Raw genomic sequence first — 17,641 nt, forward strand, 5'->3', positions numbered from 1 at the left:
TTAAGCAGCACCCTCTAGTGGAGAACAGAGCTGTTACACTAAGCCCCACCCAACTGGGCCAACCTCACTCGTCAGGAACACAAGTCCCTCCACCTGCTTAGTTTACAGACTGAAAAATGCTTCATAGTTTGATTTCTAGGGGAAACCAATCTGTTTCAATCACACTTCAGCCTGTTTGCTGCTCCATCTAGTGAATTTTTTTCCTTTCTTTTCTTATTCTTGAATACAGAAAGAGAAATAATTTATTTTTATTTTCCATTTCTATTAAAAACTTTTTTCTTTGTTTTTTGCTACTAAATTTTTTATTTTTGTAAATTTTTCAAATTAAAATTTTTTACTTCCATAATTTCATTTTATTCTATTTAATTGTATTCATTTTTTCAAATTCTCCATTTTCCTTTATTTTTTCTTTTCTTATCTTTCCCTTTTTTCTCTAATCTGTCTAGCTCCTTTTAACAACCAGACCAGAACACACCTAGGATCTAGCATCTTTTATTTGATTTTTTGTTGTTTTTAATTTTTTAATTTTAATTTTTTTACCTCATCAATTACTTTTCTTCCTTCAAAATGACAAAACGAACATGGGGCACCTGAGTGGCTCAGTCAGTTGAGCAACCGACTTCAGCTCAGGTCATGATCTCACGGTTTGTGAGTTACAGCCCTGTGTCAGGCTCTTTGCGAATAGCCCAGAGCCTGGAGCCTGATTCTGATTCTGTGTGTCCCTCTCTCTTCTCCACCCCCCCCCCACCACTCATGCTCTGTCTCTGTCTTAGAAATAAACATTAAAAAAATTGTTTAAAAAAATGACAAAACGAAGGAATTCACCCTAAAAGAAAGAGTATGAAGAAATAACAGCCAGGGACTTAATCAACACAGATACAAGCAAAATGTCCAAAACAGAATTTAGAATCACGATAATAAGAATACTAGCTGGGGCCAAAAAAGAGATTAGAATCCCTTTCTGTGGAGGTAAAAGAAGTAAAAGCTAGTCGGGATGAAATAAAAAATGCTATAACTGAGCTGCAATCTCGAATGAATGCCACAGCGGCATGGATGGATGAAGCAGGGCAGTGAATCAGTGACATAGAGGACAAACTTATGGAGAACAATGAAGCAGAAAAAAAAAAAGAGGGGACTGAGGCAAAAGAATACAATTTAAGAATTAGAGAAATCAGTGACTCATTAAAAAGGAACATCAGAATCATAGGGGTCCCAGAAGATGAAAAGAGAGAAAAAGGGGTAGAAGGGTTATGTGAGCAAATCATAGCACAAAACTTCCCCAACCTGGGGAAAGAGACAGACATCAAAATCCAGGAAGCACAGAGGACTCCCATCAGATTCAACAAAAACCGACTATCAACAAGGCATATCACAGTCAAAGTCGCAAATATTCAGGCAAGGAAAGAATCATGAAAGCAGCAAGGGGAAAAAAAGTCCTTAACCTACAAGGGGTTAGCCACAGAAACTCGGCAGGCCAGAAAGAAGTGGCAGATTATATATATATATATATATATATATATATATATATATATATATATATAGTGTTGAATTGGAAAAATATGCAGCCAAGAATTCTTTATCCAGCAAGGCTGTCATTCAAAATATAAGAAGAGATTAAAAGTTTCCCAGACAAACAAATTTAAAGGAGTTTGTGACCACTAAACCAGCCCTGAAAAAAATTTTAAGGGGGACTGAGGGGGAAAAAAAACAGGAAAAAAAAAAAGCAACAAAGGCTAGAAAGGACCAGAGAACACCACCAGAAACCCCAACTCTACAGGCAACATAATAGCAATAAATGCGTATCTTTCAGTACTCACCCTAAACATCAATGGACTAAATGCTCTAATCAAAAGCCACAGGGTAACAGAATGCATAAGAAAACAAGATCCATCTATATGCTGTTTATAAGAGACTCACGTTAGACCTAAAGACACCTTCAGATTGAAAGTAGGTGATGGAGAACCATCTATCATGATAATGGTCACCAAAAGAAACCCAAGTAGCCATACTTACATCAGACAATCTAGACTTTAAAAGAAAGACTGTAACAAGAGATGAAGAAGGGTATTATATCATAATTAAGGGGTCTATCCACCAAGAAGATATAACAATTGTAAACATTGATGCTGCAAATGTGGAAGCAGCCAAATATATACATCAATTAATGACAAACATAAAGAAACTAATTGATAATAATACCATAATAGTAGGGGACTTCAACACCCCACTTATAACAATGGACAGATCATCTAAACAGAAAATCAACAAGGAAAGAATGGTTTTGAATGACACAATGACTGAATGAACTTAACAGATATATTCAGAACATTTCATCCTAAAGCAGCAGAATACACATTCTTCTCCAGTGCACATGGAACATTCTCCAAAATAGATCATACACTGGGACACAAATGAGCCCTCAACAAGTACAAAAAGATCAAGATCATACCATGCATATTTTCAGACCACAACACTATGAAATTTGAAATCAACCCCCCCAAAAATATGGAAATATAACACATACTTGGAGACTAAAGACCATCCTACTAAGGAATGAATGGGCCAACCAAGAAGTTAAAGAGGAAATTAAAAAGTTCATAGAAGCCCATGAAAATAACACCACAGCCCAAAACCTCTGGGACGCAGGAAAGGCGGCAATAAGACGAAAGTATATAGCAATCCAGGCCTTCCTAAAGAAGGAAGAAAGGTGCCATATACACAATCTAACCTTACACCTGGAAAAAGAACTGGAAAAAGAACAGCAAATAAAACACAAAAACAGCAGAAGATAGGAAATAATAAAGATTAGAACAGAAATCAATGCTATAAAAACCAAAAACACAGAAGAGATCAATGAAACCAGAAGCTGGTTCTTTAAAAGAATAAACAAAACTGATAAACCACTAGCCAGTTTGATCAAAAAGAAAAAGGAAACACCCCAAATAAATAAAATCATGAATGAAAGAGAAGAGATCACAACTAACACCACAGAAATGCAAACAATAATAATATAATATTAGGAGCAATTATATGCCAACAGATAGGGCATTTGGAAGAAATGGATAAATTTCTTCCCTGTTGTAGAAACAACAGGAACAGAAACTTTGAACAGACTCATAACCAATAAAGAAATTAAATCAGTAATCAAAAGTCTCCCACCAAACAAGAATCCAGGGGTGGATGGGTTTCCAGGGGAATTCCAAAAATGTAGAAATGGAAGAAAAACTTCCAAACTCTTTTATGAAGCCAGCATTACCTTGATTCCAAAACCAGACAAAGACCCCACTAAAAAAGAGAACTATAGACCAATTTCCCTGATGAACATGGAAGCAAAAATCCTCAACAAGATACTAGCCAACCGGATCCAACAATACATTAAAAAAATTATGCACCACGACCAAGTGGGATTTATACCTGGGATGCATGGCTGGTTCAATATCTACAGAACAATCCATGTGATACATCACATCAATAAAAGAAAAGACAAGAACTACATGATCCTCTCAATAGATTCAGAGAAAGCATTTGACAAAATATACACATCCTTTCTTGTTAAAAGGATATCCTTCAAGAAAGTAGGGATAGAAGGATCATACCTCGAGATCATAAAAGCCATATATGAACAACCCAACGCTAATATCGTCCTCAATGGGGAAAAACTGAGAGCTTTCCCCCTAAGGTTAGGAACAAGACAGGGATGTCCACTCTCGCCACTGTTATTCAACATATTGAATAATATTGGAAGTCTTAGCCTCAGCAATCAGACAACACAAAGAAATAAAAGGCATCCAAATTGGCCAGGAGGAGGTCAAACTTTCACTCTTCACAGATGACATGATACTCTATATGGAAAACCCAAAAGATTCTACCAAAAAACTGCTAGAACCGATCCATGAATTCAGCAAAACGGCAGCATATAAAACCAATGCACAGAATTCGGCTGCATTCCTATACACCAACAATGAAGCAACAGAAAGAGAAATCAAGGAATCAATTCCATTTACAATTGCACCAAAACCTATAAATTACCCAGGAATAAATTTAACCAAAGAGGTAAAAAATCTATACACTGAAAACTATAGAAAACTTATGAAAAAAAAAATGAAGAAGACACAAAAAAAAAATGGAAAAAGATTCCATGCTCCTGGATAGGAAGAACAAATATTGTTAAAATGTCAATACTACCCAAAGCAATCTACATATTCAATACAATCCCTATCAAAATAACACCAGCATTCTTCACAGACCTAGAACAAACAATCCTAAAATTAGTATGGAACCAGAAAAGACCCTGAATAGCCAAAGCGATCTTGAAAAAGAAAACCGAAGCTGGAGGCATCACAATTCCAGACTTCAAGCTGTATTACAAATATAATCATCAAGACAGTGTGATACTGGCACAAAAACAGACACTCAGATCAATGGAACAGAATAGAGAATCCAGAAATGGGCCCAGAAACATATGGTCAACTAATCTTTGACAAAGCAGGAAAAGACTATCCACTGGAATAAAGACAGTCTCTTCAGCAAATGGTGCTGGGAAAACTGGACAGCAACATACAGAAGAATGAACCTGGACCACTTTCTTACACCATACACAAAAATAAACTCAAAATGGATAAAAGACCTAAATGTAAGACAGGAAGCCATCAAAATCTTGGAGGAGAAAGTAGGCAAAAACTCTTTGATCTTGGCTGCAGCAACTTTTCTCAACATATCTCCAGAAGCAAGGGAACCCAAAGCAAAACTAAACTATTGGGTTCTCATCAAAATAAAAAGCTTCTGCACAGCGAAGGAAACAATCAGCAAAACTAAAAGGCAATCAATGGAATGGGAGAAGACATTTGCAAATGACATATCAGATAAAGGTTTAGTATCCAAAATCTATAAAGAACTTATCAAACTCAACTCCCAAAAAATAAATAATCTAGTGAAGAAATGGGCAAAAGACATGCATTGACACTTCTCCAAAGAAGACATCCAGACGGCCAACTGAAACATTAAAAAATGCTCCATATCACTCATCATCAGGGAAATACAAATAACAAATCAAAACCACAATGAGATACCACCTCACACATTGCAGAATGGCTAACATTAACAACTCAGGCAACAACAGATGTTGGCAAGGATGCGGAGAAAGAGGACCTCTTTGGCACTGCTGGTGGGAATGCAAACTGGTGCAGCCACTCTGTAAAACAGTGTGGAGGTTCCTCAAAAAAGTAAAATTGAACTACCCTATGATCCAGCAATTGCACTAGTAGGTATTTATCCGAGGGATACAGGTATGCTGTTTCAAAAGGACACATGCACCCCAATGTTTGTAGCAGCACCATCAACAGTAGCCAAAGTATGGAAAGAGCCCAAATGTCCATCGATGGATGAGCAGATAAAGAAGATGTGGTATATATATACAATGGAGTATTACTCAGCAATCAAAAAGAATGAAATCTTACCATTTGCAACTACGTGGATGGAACTAGAGGGTATTATGCTAAGTGAAATTAGTCAAAGAAAGACAAATATATGACTTCACTCATATGAGGTTTAAGATACAAAACAGATGAACATTAGGGAAGAGAAGCAAAAATAATATAAAAACACAGAGGGGGACAAAACCTAAGAGACTCTTAAATACAGAGAACAGAGGGTCGCTGGAGGGTTGTGGGTAAATGGCTACATGGGTAACGGGCTTAAAGAATCTCCTGAAATCATTGTTGCACCATGTGCTAACTAACTTGAATGTAAATTATAAAAAATAAATTATAGAAAGCAAACAAACAAACAAACAAACAGGTCCTCACATGATACCTTCTCCTAATCTCTTTTAGGCCCATGCCATAAAAACTTGATCATAGGAAAATAAATTTTTTTTTTTTAAATTTTTTTTTCAATGTTTTTATTTATTTTTGGGACAGAGAGAGACAGAGGATGAATGGGGGAGGGGCAGAGAGAGAGGGAGACACAGAATCGGAAACAGGCTCCAGGCTCTGAGCCATCAGCCCAGAGCCTGACGCGGGGCTCGAACTCACGGACCGCGAGATCATGACCTGGCTGAAGTCGGACGCTCAACCGACTGCGCCACCCAGGCGCCCCGGAAAATAAATTTTTAAACAGAAGGTTAGATCTTGTGGTAAGATTATTCTGCACATGTCTCAAAATATTTGGAGGCAGGATATGTGAAGTAGGAAATTCTATTGCTAGAGTATACATACGTCCAGGTATGAGGGTAAGTTTTGAATTAGGCAAGAAAATATGGAGAATATAAGGACCAGATTAAGAAACACCAAGGTGGAGCGAAACAAAGTTGACTAAATTTATACCTTTCTCCACGTTATAATGAGTGAGGAACTGGAAGAAAAGAAAGGGAAGAACAAGAAAGACATACAGAGCAATAAGGCCCTGAAAATGTTTACTAAGAAGCATGACTGGAAAACATGCTTTTCAATATATTATGGAGGAAGACAGATCTATTTGTGCACATCACTTCCTGTACCCAGGATTATACTAGCTGAAGCAACTACTAGGCAAGCAGATGATGTACAGATACAGGAAAGTCTGAAGGGACAATGAAAAGGCACTTGAGCATATGACAAGAAACCTAGACTCTAATTCTCACATAACTTGCTGAGCGACCTTTGTGAAACTACAGTTTTCAACACCTACTAAATTAGATAGTTGAAATAGATCATCTTTGGGATCTATAACAAATGAATGCACATTAAAACTTTAATGAAAGGTTAGTAACCCAAAAGTGTATAGTAGCTATTAAGTTAATATAAATAAAGAATGTTAGCCAATAGAGAGTTATAGAGACAATGTCAGACTAGAGGCAGCTACTCCTGAATGCCTCCCAATTCTGGCAGATGGGAATATGCATCCTATATTGTGAAGCTGTCTGATATTTTTGAAAGAAATGTAAATGCAGATAACTGAATATACCTACATACACTAAATATACCAAATTTGTAGTTAAAAACCTCCCCCTCACACACACACAAAAGAAAACAGGCACATATACCTTCAGTGGAGGGAATTCTACCATACATTTAAGGAAAAAACAACATCAATTACACACAAACTTTTCTAGACTATTGGAGAGAATCGAACACTTCTAGCAGTAACCTTATAATTAAACCTGACCAAAATATTTTAAGAAAACTAAAGATCAATATCCCTCTTGAACAGAGATGTGAAAAATCTAAACAAAATTTTAACAAATTGAATATAGCAACATATAAAAATGAATATATATTATAACCAACAGAAAATTATCCCAAAAATACAAGCTTGATTTAACATTTTGAATTCAATCATTGTAATTTACAATCAAAACAATAAAACCAGGTGATGCTCTCAATACATACAGAAAAATCATTTGACAAAATCTAATATCCATTCTTGGAAAAATCTCAGTACACTCAAAATTGAACTTCCTCAATCTGCTAAAGGGTATCTATTAAAATCTACAATTAATCTCACACTTAACGTGAAAGATGGACATATTCCTACTAATATTAGGAAAAAGATAAGAATGCAGTTCTCACCATTTATGTTCACTGGAGGTACTAGCTACTCCATTAACACAGAAAAATAAATAAAAGATATCCATTTTGTAAAACAAGAAGTAAAACTGTCTATACTACCAAACAGCATGATCATCTACATAGAAAATCCACTGGAATGTATTAAAAAAAAAACTATTTAGAATTAGTAGTTACATTCAGCAAGGTTACAGGATATAGGGCCAATATACATAAATATAAAGTATGTCTTTATAATAGACATGATGATCAGAAATTATAATTGAGGGGTGCCTGGGTGGCTCAGTCCATCGAGAGTCCAACTTTGGCTCAGATCATGATCTCATGGTTCATGGGTTTGAGACTGGCATCGGGCTCTGTGCTGACAGCTCAGAGACTGAAGCTTGCTTCAGATTGTGTCTCCCTCTCTCTCTCTGCCTCTTTCCTGCTCACATTCTATGTCTCTCAAAAATGAATAAACATTAAAAATTTTTTATTTATTTATTTATTTATTTTTTATGACATTTATTGACAAATTGGTTTCCATACAACACCCAGTGCTCATCCCAAAAGGTGCCCTCCTCAATACCCATCACCCACCCTCTCCTCCCTCCCACCCCCCATCAACCCTCAGTTTGTTCTCAGTTTTTAAGTCTCTTATGCTTTGGCTCTCTCCCATTCTAACCTCTTTTTTTTTTTTTTCCTTCCCCTCCCCCATGGGTTCCTGTGAAGTTTCTCAGGATCCACATAAGAGTGAAACCATATGGTATCTGTCTTTCTCTGTGTGGCTTATTTCACTTAGCATCACACTCTCCAGTTCCATCCACGTTGCTACAAAAGGCCATATTTCATTTTTTCTCATTGCCACGTAATATTCCATTGTGTATATAAACCACAATTTCTTTATCCATTCATCAGTTGGTGGACATTTAGGCTCTTTCCATAATTTGGCTATTGTTGAGAGTGCTGCTATGAACATTGGGGTACAAGTGGCCCTATGCATCAGTGCTCCTGTATCCCTTGGATAAATTCCTAGCAGTGCTATTGCTGGGTCATAGGGTAGGTCTATTTTTAATTTTCTGAGGAACCTCCACACTGCTTTCCAGAGCGGCTGCACCAATTTGCATTCCCACCAACAGTGCAAGAGGGTTCCCGTTTCTCCACATCCTCTCCAGCATCTATAGTCTCCTGATTTGTTCATTTTGGCCACTCTGACTGGCGTGAGGTGATACCTGAGTGTGGTTTTGATTTGTATTTCCCTGATAAGGAGCGACGCTGAACATCTTTTCAAAACATTAAAAATTTTTAAAGAAAAAAATAAATTGAAACTGAAAAAGCAACAATATCCATAACAAAATTAAAAAGTGAAATATTAGTAATAAATCTGAAAAGTATATGTAAGACCTACAGCAAAACAGTGCTCAAATATTTTTTTAAATTTTTTTAATGTTTATTTATTTTTGAGAGAGACAGACAGGCAGAGTATGAGCAGGAGAGGGGCAGAGAGAGAGGGAGACATAGAATCGGAATTAGGCTCCAGGCTCTGAGCTGTCAGCACAGAGCCCGACGCAGGGCTCGAACTCATGAGCCTTTGAGTTGTGACATCATGACCTGAGCTGAGGCTGGCCGCTTAACTGACTGAGCCACCCAGGCATCCCAACAGTGCTCAAATTTTAAAAGATCTAAATAAATGGAAAAAATATAACATGTTCATACACTAGAAACTCTGTATTTTTAAGATGTTGGTTCTCTCCAAATTGATCTTATAGGTGTAATACAATCCCAATCAAGTTCCTCGTATTTCTGGTAGGATTTGACAAGCTGATTCTAAAAGTCACACAGAAATGCTAAGGACTAAGAATAATCAAAACAATTTTGTAAAAGAAACCAAGTTACAGGATTTGTGCTACCTGATATTAAAACTTATTATAAAGTCATGCTTACCCAGACAATATGGTACTGGTATACAGATATAGACAAAAATATCTTTGGAACAAGACAGAGTTTTGGAGTAAAACCACACATACAGAGACAATAGATTTTTTTTTAATGACTAGATTATTCAGTGAGAGATGAATGATAGATTATCAATGATAGATTATTCAGTGAGAGAAGGACAGTCTTTCAACAAATAGTGCTAGAATAACCACACATCAAAATACAAAAAAAGTGAACTTCTATACATATCTCACACCATAAAGTTCAACTCAAAATGGGTTTTTTTTAAAGCTAAAAAGCTTCTAGAATAAAGTATGGGAGAAATTCTTTAAGTTAGGCAAAGACTTATTAGATAAAACATATAAGAACAATCTATTAAATTCTTGTTAAATTGGATTTCATCAAAATGAAAAACTTCTGCTCTTTGAAAGATGTTGTTAAGAAAATGAAAAGATAAGACAGACACAAACTAGGATAAAGTATTTGCAAATAATTTTCCTGATGGACTTGTGTTCAGAATATATAAATAACATTCAAAACCCAATCATGAGAAAACAAACCAATTTTTTAAATGGGCAAAAGAAGATAACATAGAATACAAATAAGAACATGATATCACACACTCAAAATCATTAGACATTAGGAGAATGCAAATTAAAACCTAGATGAAATAAAACTGTACAATTCTTATGATGATTCAATTGTGGAAATGTAGAGAAATGGTCTAAAACTGACTCTAGAAGAAATTAAACATATGCATTTAATGATTATGTTACAGACATAAAATCAGTACCTACATAAATTGACACCCACATACACAGAAATACTTGGCCTATATGCGTTTCAAGGTTAATGCTGTCAAAATTCAAGGAACAGATAACTCTGATATACAAAAACTTTTCCAGAAAGTAGGAGAAAAAAGGAAATGCCACCCATTTTATAAGCTTGGTATATAAAATATGGATATCAAACTCTGATGTCATAATGAATTAAACAACACAGGTGAGGGGAATAAAAACTCACTTATAATATAATGCTAAACACTCTTAGCAAACCAAATCAGCAATGCATTTTTAAAAATCATGTCCAAGCTGAATTTAACCAAGGAATTGAAGAATGCTAAGCAACAGAAAATCTAACATAATTCAGGACATTGCAAACATAAAGGATGAATAGCCATGTAATAGTCTTAATAGATGCAGCAAGGGCATTTGCCAAAAAAATCAACACTCGTTCGTGTTTAAACCATAAAAAACATTCAAAACAAATTTTAAAACTCTTCTCAAGTTAGGAATAGAAGGTAATGTCCTCTCTCTAGTAAAGGACACAGAAAATGTCATAATGGTAAGATTTTAAAAAAAAAATTTTTAACATCAGTAAGAAACAAGGATGCCCACTATCACTGCTTCTATTAATCACTGTATTTGAGGTCCTTGCCAGTACAATATCAAAAGAAATGTGTCTCACTTCAGTTATTGACACATTTTTCTGCTCAGCTTTATAAAAAAACTCTTTTTAAACTGTCTATATTCTTTTTCCAATTTTTCTTCTCAAATTTTTTCTATGTGGAAATAAACAAAAAACATCCAAATAAGAACAAGCACAGGCTATTGATTCAGAACTTGCTATAACAAAGGATTCAGCCACTATCACCTGTCTTCAGTAGAAATTCAAATGGCAGGCAGAAGATTGGGAAAGCTTTATGGAAAAAAGGGAAGGCTTCAGGTGTGCCATGTATGGAGGCTGTTGGCATGAGGAAGCCATAGGCAGGCTAACTAGAAGCAGGATGTCCCATATGACCAGCTAGAGGTGCATATTTGGCTTTCTCTAATTGGCCCTGAGTTTGAAACAAGGATAAAAGTTAGGGAAGCTGTCAGTTATTAATAAAGTCATGGCCACTTGTGGCTGACTATTACAAGGGTTATTTTTTAGTTTCCTGAACTGTTTGCTATCTGAACAAATCGCCATCTGACTTTCTACAATTCTGACTTACAGACAGTAGGTTGACTTCCTGGGTTGGTTAGTATAGACAATGGGTTGGTTTCCTGAACTGTTTGTTGCCTACTATGGGTCAGAATTCTATTTTTATATATAGTCTGTCCATTGTCCATTTATATGTTCAGTCTCTCACCTAGAACTCATTCCAAAATCACATCTTTATTGCCATCAATCTCCTGAAACGGCTCTTGTCAAGGTTACCAATGATTAATTTTGCTAAAGCCAAAGGTCAGTTTTTATCCTCATTTCATCTAATCTATCAAAAACATTTGAAAATGAATCTCTCCCTATTCCTGGAAACATTTTCTTTACATTGCTTCCAGGATGTCACACTTTGATTTTCCTGCCTTACTATTTTGTTCATGTCTGTATCCCCAGTTCCTTGAACGATTAAGGCTTATAGAAGGTGATCAATACATATTTGTTTGATTTGTTTTAATTTGTTGACAATCTTAAAGAGTCCTCCAGCTAGTCTCCAACTCACTGTTTAGAAATGAGTAATATAAATCCTAAAGAGGTGCAATCTCTTGCCTTAATTCACACAATAGGTTAATAAAAGAAACAATTATAAGCCAGATGACTATGTTCAGTTCAATGCTCTTTCCAAATATAAAGGGCCACCTCTGATGCTTTGATTTCAACTTAATCTCATCCTAGGGTCTGAGGAGATATATCTTATTAAAGTGGTACCTTATAAAAACTATATGAATAACAAGGCAAATAATATTTTGTTTTAAGAAAAAAATACGTTATCGACAGCAAAGATAACATCTGGGTTTCTGAGTCTAAGCATTTTATTTATTAGTATTTCCCATTTGGGAAAATGTACGTCTTAGTTCATCACATTCATTTAAATTCATCTCTTTAAATAAAGGAACTCTTTGAAAGAAGAGATGTCTTACTTATGCATGTATTCTTAGCACAGAAACCTGTACCTGGCATATAGCAGGAGCTCAATAAATGTCTGATGAATAACTGAATGATGAATTAATAGATGAATGATCTCTCTTAGACTGAAAGCTATTGTGAAGATTAAGTTCCCTAATGAGAATTTAAAGTTTAACTGTGGTAACCAACTGTTTCTGAATTTAGGAAGTCAAAATTTGTTAACTGGATATATTCTCTTATTCTGTACCCTTAGGCAACTCTTCACAAATCCCTGTTCTGCTCCTGGTCTTTGCTTTTACATTTAAAATAGTGGTCTGAATGTGCTTCTCAGGCATCATAATTCTATTCAAGCAGTATTTTTCAAGTCCTTGCAAATCCTTTAGTGAAAGAGGACACATTCACCAAGAATTATTATTTTATAATGGCATAGATGAGAAGAGGTCTTCAAATCAGTTTGCAAAAACAGTCATTTCAGCGGCTTCCTATCTCTGCCCCAGTTTTCTAAATCAGCCAATAATAATTATTCCCTATAAATCAGACCTCCCTGAAGTTTTCTTCCTTTTTACAGTTGCAGCAAGCTGGCTGCTTTTCCCTCATTACATTTTATGTCTTTGTTTTGTTTGCACAGTCTCCTTTCTTCCCTACCATTGTAATTCTCACTGCGTCAGAAGATGCTAAATTTATGAGTAGAAAAATGTTGGTTTCTAGCAGCTCTTAATAAAAAATGTATCCTAATTACAAAAAAATAAAAAATAAAAATAAAAACACTCCACTCTGATCTACTTGCAAGGACTGATCTACTTGCAAATTTTGACAAACAACCTGTGAAGTGGCAAATTACCCTGAAGGGAACTCTATTTCCTGTTTCCTGACCATTCAGAGATGTACATGCACCAACACTCAATAAGAAGACTCTCCTAAACATGGGAGAGAAGTTATTCTATACATATGGTTAACATCCAATAGGGAAAAAAAATAAGTAGTATGATAGGAAAAGCAAGGCCAAGTCTCGCTTCTCAAATACTAATGATCTCTCTAGACCTAAGCCCTAAGATGCGGCCCTGTAACCTCACAAAGACAGACTCAGGGATCAAAGAAAGAAAACTAGTGATTGATTGCCCTAATGCATTATTTAAGCAGAGTAAATGGTTATATAAACAGTTTTCTAAGAGCTTAAATATCAATTAAACATTGTAAAACCTGATTTCTGGTCGATTAATCCTCCCTCTTTTGCACAATTGCTCTATATTAGACATATTATATTATTGTGTTTATCACTCTGGAGATACATATATCTGCTGAGAGCACTTCAAAAGGTCCAAATACTCATCATTTGTGATCACAAAGACTGGCATAAAAATAGTATGTTACTACAGATGCATATTTGTTGAGTATATGACTTTAAAGGGATCTTGCCTATGGTCATTCTTTAAATACAACCAAGGTAAAAACAAAACTGCTTTTACATACTATTTCACAATTCAATCCAGTAACTAGAATCACACCAATATGTTGCCTATGTGTCCTTCCTCATTTAAGCTTCTTCTGATGGCTCTAACCAACTGGCAAATCAGAACATGCTAAGATATGTAATATGTTATTGTTTAAACTGATTAAAAAGGAAATTATATTGTGGGTTCCAAAGCCTCCAACATCTAATTATGGTATTGGGATGCTTATTTAACAAAACTAAACAGACTATTTTAAACTGTTTTTATGGAGCTTCCACAAAATCTGAGATTAAAGTGACAGTATATTAATATCAAACAATTGTTTGAGGTGATAGAAAGAAAATTATAGACTCACTAGCAACAATCCCATTAATAAATGAACAAAGATACAAAACTGATCAGCAGTAGCTGAATTATTGAGTCCCAGGCCCATCTGCTCCAGTTTTATGAGTCAAAAATCAAAATTGCATGAACTGGTGAGTACTCAATCTTCACAAACATCAGAGTCAAATTAAGGAAATTACCCAGCACACCAAATGCAGCTCAGCACATCATCAAACCATTAAAACAGCAACCTTATACCAAAAAAGAACCACACACACCAGGATCTTTGTACAAATGGAATAATAATAGCCAGATGGAACACAAATTCTGATGGTAGGCAGCATGATCCTTGGCACAGTGAATATATGTCATGTGGAAAACCAATAGGGGGTCATCATAGAATAATCAAAATGAGTCTCAGGAAATTCATCCTGAACAAAGAGAAGAAGAAAGGCCTTGGATTGTAAGAAGTCAAAATGACCAGATGATACGGGTATAATAGAAACAGCAGGAATACTGAAGTGAGAGAGAGCCAGACATCAACAATAAATTTGCCATCTATTAGTTGTGGCATTAAATTGTTAGCTCTTTTGTTTCTTCTGGAAAATGAGGGTCACAGCATCCACATCACAGAGTTGCCAGGATTAAAAATCATATCTTAATCTCGGACAAGTCAAAATGTATTCTCTTGGAGACCCAACCTGTATCACGTTGTTGGTTGTTTGAGAAAACAAGGTGAGAACTCATGAACAGCGTCTGTCACACCACGGGTGTTTATCATTAGTACTATCATCACTACAAAACCATTAAATTCCTGTCTTCTAAGTTATGCAATGTTCTGTATTTCAAAGTGGCTGCCTGAGGGGCGCCTAGGTGGCTCGGTCGGTTAAGCGTCCGACTTCGGCTCAGGTCATGATTTCATGGTCCGTGAGTTCGAGCCCGGCGTCGGGCTCTGTGCTGACTGCTCAGAGCCTGGAGCCTGTTTCAGATTCTGTGTCTCCCTCTCTCTCTGCCCCTCCCCTGTTCATGCTCTGTGTCTTCCTGTCTCAAAAATAAATAAACGTTAAAAAAAAAATTTAAAAAAAAAGTGGCTGCCTGAGACAGAGACAATGCTATGTGTTCAAATCACTGTTCTTCCTGAACATACAGGGGCAAGTTTCTGAACCTCATACACGTGTAGGCTGACATCATGGGACTGGATTCTGGTCAATTAGATCCCTTGAAATCACTTTTGGAAACGGTTTTATATCTTTCAGCTGCTGAAAGCAGGATTTCATCCTGCTATGTTAAATTCTCCTCCCTCCTTTGGTAATATTTTTTGTAGATTCTATAACTTTCTGATTATTTTTAATTATTAAAACATAGTCCAATCCAGATTAAAATGTCAGCATTCAAAACTTTCCCCAACCCCTTTCCCAGCACAAACTACTGTGGCTCTGGCTTCCCAGAGTGGGGAAAGATCATGGGGATGGCTGCACCTCCCACCCACCCCCGCCCCACCTAGGTTGTCTAGGTAAAGACACATATTGCAATCAAGGAGGAAGGGTGGAGATGTGGGGTCTTCTTCAATTACTGTCCACCTGTAATTTCTGAGTATGAGTCCCTTGCCCCATTCTGGTTCTTTTGGATTTTGTCTGATGTTTTTAACCTCCTTTAATGTGTTGGTCTTCTCATCAGTGCACAATTTTCTTTACTATAGTATTCATCTTCTCTCTGGCTCTCTCTCGTGTTCAATGGAGCAACTGTTGTTCTCATAAACCTTGCCAGTTGGACAACTCTCCTCTCTTCTTTAGATTAGATGTCTCCTGGCGGGGTCCAGCAGCCACCTTGGCAGTCCTCAGCTGCTGTTTCTTCTCCAACATGTGAACTCCCCATAGGAACTGTTAGATCTAAATCCTCTGAGGGCAAAAATGAATGGAATGTAGTACAGATAGCCCCAAATTCTTCTCAAATAGACTTCACCATAGTCATTTCAAGCCTGTGGATCTTTGCTACACCAATGGTCTTCCACTTCCAGATCCCCACAGCAAAATCAGGTATCAGTCAGTATGTTTATTAACACCCATGCCCACGTTCCCAAAATTTCACCCTATGTGTTTTGGAGTCAGCACCAGAGTGGGCCAGCTGAACTTCTACCTCAGCAAGTATTTCACCAAGGAATCAGATGCCTTTCTTTTTAAGCACTCCTGATTCTTATGGGTGATTCTCTTGGAGCTGCTTCACTTGGCTCCCCTGAACTTCCAGAGGATAGAGGAAAAAAAACCTTCCCTCTAAAAAATATGACTATCACCATGAGGTTAACCACTTGATGGTTGTAGCCCTCACTCCAGTCCCCTTCTCATTTAGATGCATGAGACAGTGTGGGAAAATTGACTGTTTCTTCCAATTCTCAAAAACCCTACAGGGAAGTATAGGCAGTGATAGGCAGTTGCTGATGGCTGTCCATGGAAAAGGGGGCACTTGAAGCCTTTTGATTCCAGCTTTGGCCTTAGTCTGATTCTGGTACAAAAGTAAAAAAACTTCACAGAGGTGAAGGGGTGACTTGGTATAGATACATCTTAGAGGCTTAGGGCTTCTGGTCAGACTCCCGTTTGCACAGGGTGCTTGGCCAGGATGCTAGGAGAGATGGGAGCTGCAGCTCACCCTGGGAGGCAGTCGACAGCTTCAGGACAAAGAATATAAGTCAAAAGTGTAAAAGGTTTATATTTATACATTCACTTACCACTTTTTCTCCTTTGAATCCACTAAGAAGAAAATAAAATATTTTTTGACTTAGATATTCAGAGACTATACTTCTCAGCAATTTGAAGGTACATGACACTGAATTTTACTTAGTGTTATAGCATTTCATGTTACCTCTAACATGAGGATTATATTTACCTTCTTCTGGCAGGAAATTAAGCTCTGCTAGTTGCCCACTCTGATTCTTGGGAGTTCTATTCATTATGTGTTCAGCAATGGGAATGGAACTGGTTTTGATGTATTAATGTTGTAATGAACCTCTGCCTATTCCTGGACAAGCCAGGGCACACTCTGTCATTCTTTGATTACTGCCGAGATCCCCCATCTGCCAAGTCCTTTGAGGAGATCTTCTTGTCCACGTTCTATATATCATTTGAGGGGAGGGTGGTGCCAGGGGCCTTCTGCACCATAGTTCAGAGGGGAGGCAACAGAACACATAAACCAAACCTGGTATGGACAAAATAAAGAGGGTAATACTGAAAACATGTAGAGCCTGGGTGATTTTCTCATTCATCTTTGGCTGATGGAAGAAGGTCTGCTGCTAAGTGAAGGATGGGCCCACGGTAATGAAGCTGTCTGCAGCACTGAGAGCTGCTTGGCCATGGCACATAGTTCAAAATTACTGCAACTGCCTGGGTGTCAGGACCCATCAATTGTCCCCGACTCACCTGCTGGGCTCAGAGCCATGGACCATGGGGCTAAAACATCATCATTCTCCCAGATGAGACCCACACTTAATTGTTTATCCCCAGTATCCCTTCCCCCTCCCACCAAACA

At 37.0% G+C, this 17,641-nt stretch overlaps 1 long non-coding RNA gene across 1 annotated transcript in view; it reads right to left on the bottom strand.

Annotated features, from left to right (window-relative positions):
* LOC125147045 (uncharacterized) overlaps nt 1-17,052 on the bottom strand; it is a 963,150-nt gene extending 946,098 nt beyond the window's left edge. Inside the window, exon 1 of the long non-coding RNA XR_007144977.1 lies at nt 17,003-17,052. This is a non-coding gene — a long non-coding RNA (uncharacterized LOC125147045). The remainder of the gene's footprint in view (nt 1-17,002) is intronic.
* Nucleotides 17,053-17,641: the final 589 nt, after the last annotated feature.

This window comes from Prionailurus viverrinus, chromosome D1 (genome assembly GCF_022837055.1).
Source record: "Prionailurus viverrinus isolate Anna chromosome D1, UM_Priviv_1.0, whole genome shotgun sequence".
NCBI classification, from domain to species: domain Eukaryota; kingdom Metazoa; phylum Chordata; class Mammalia; order Carnivora; family Felidae; genus Prionailurus; species Prionailurus viverrinus.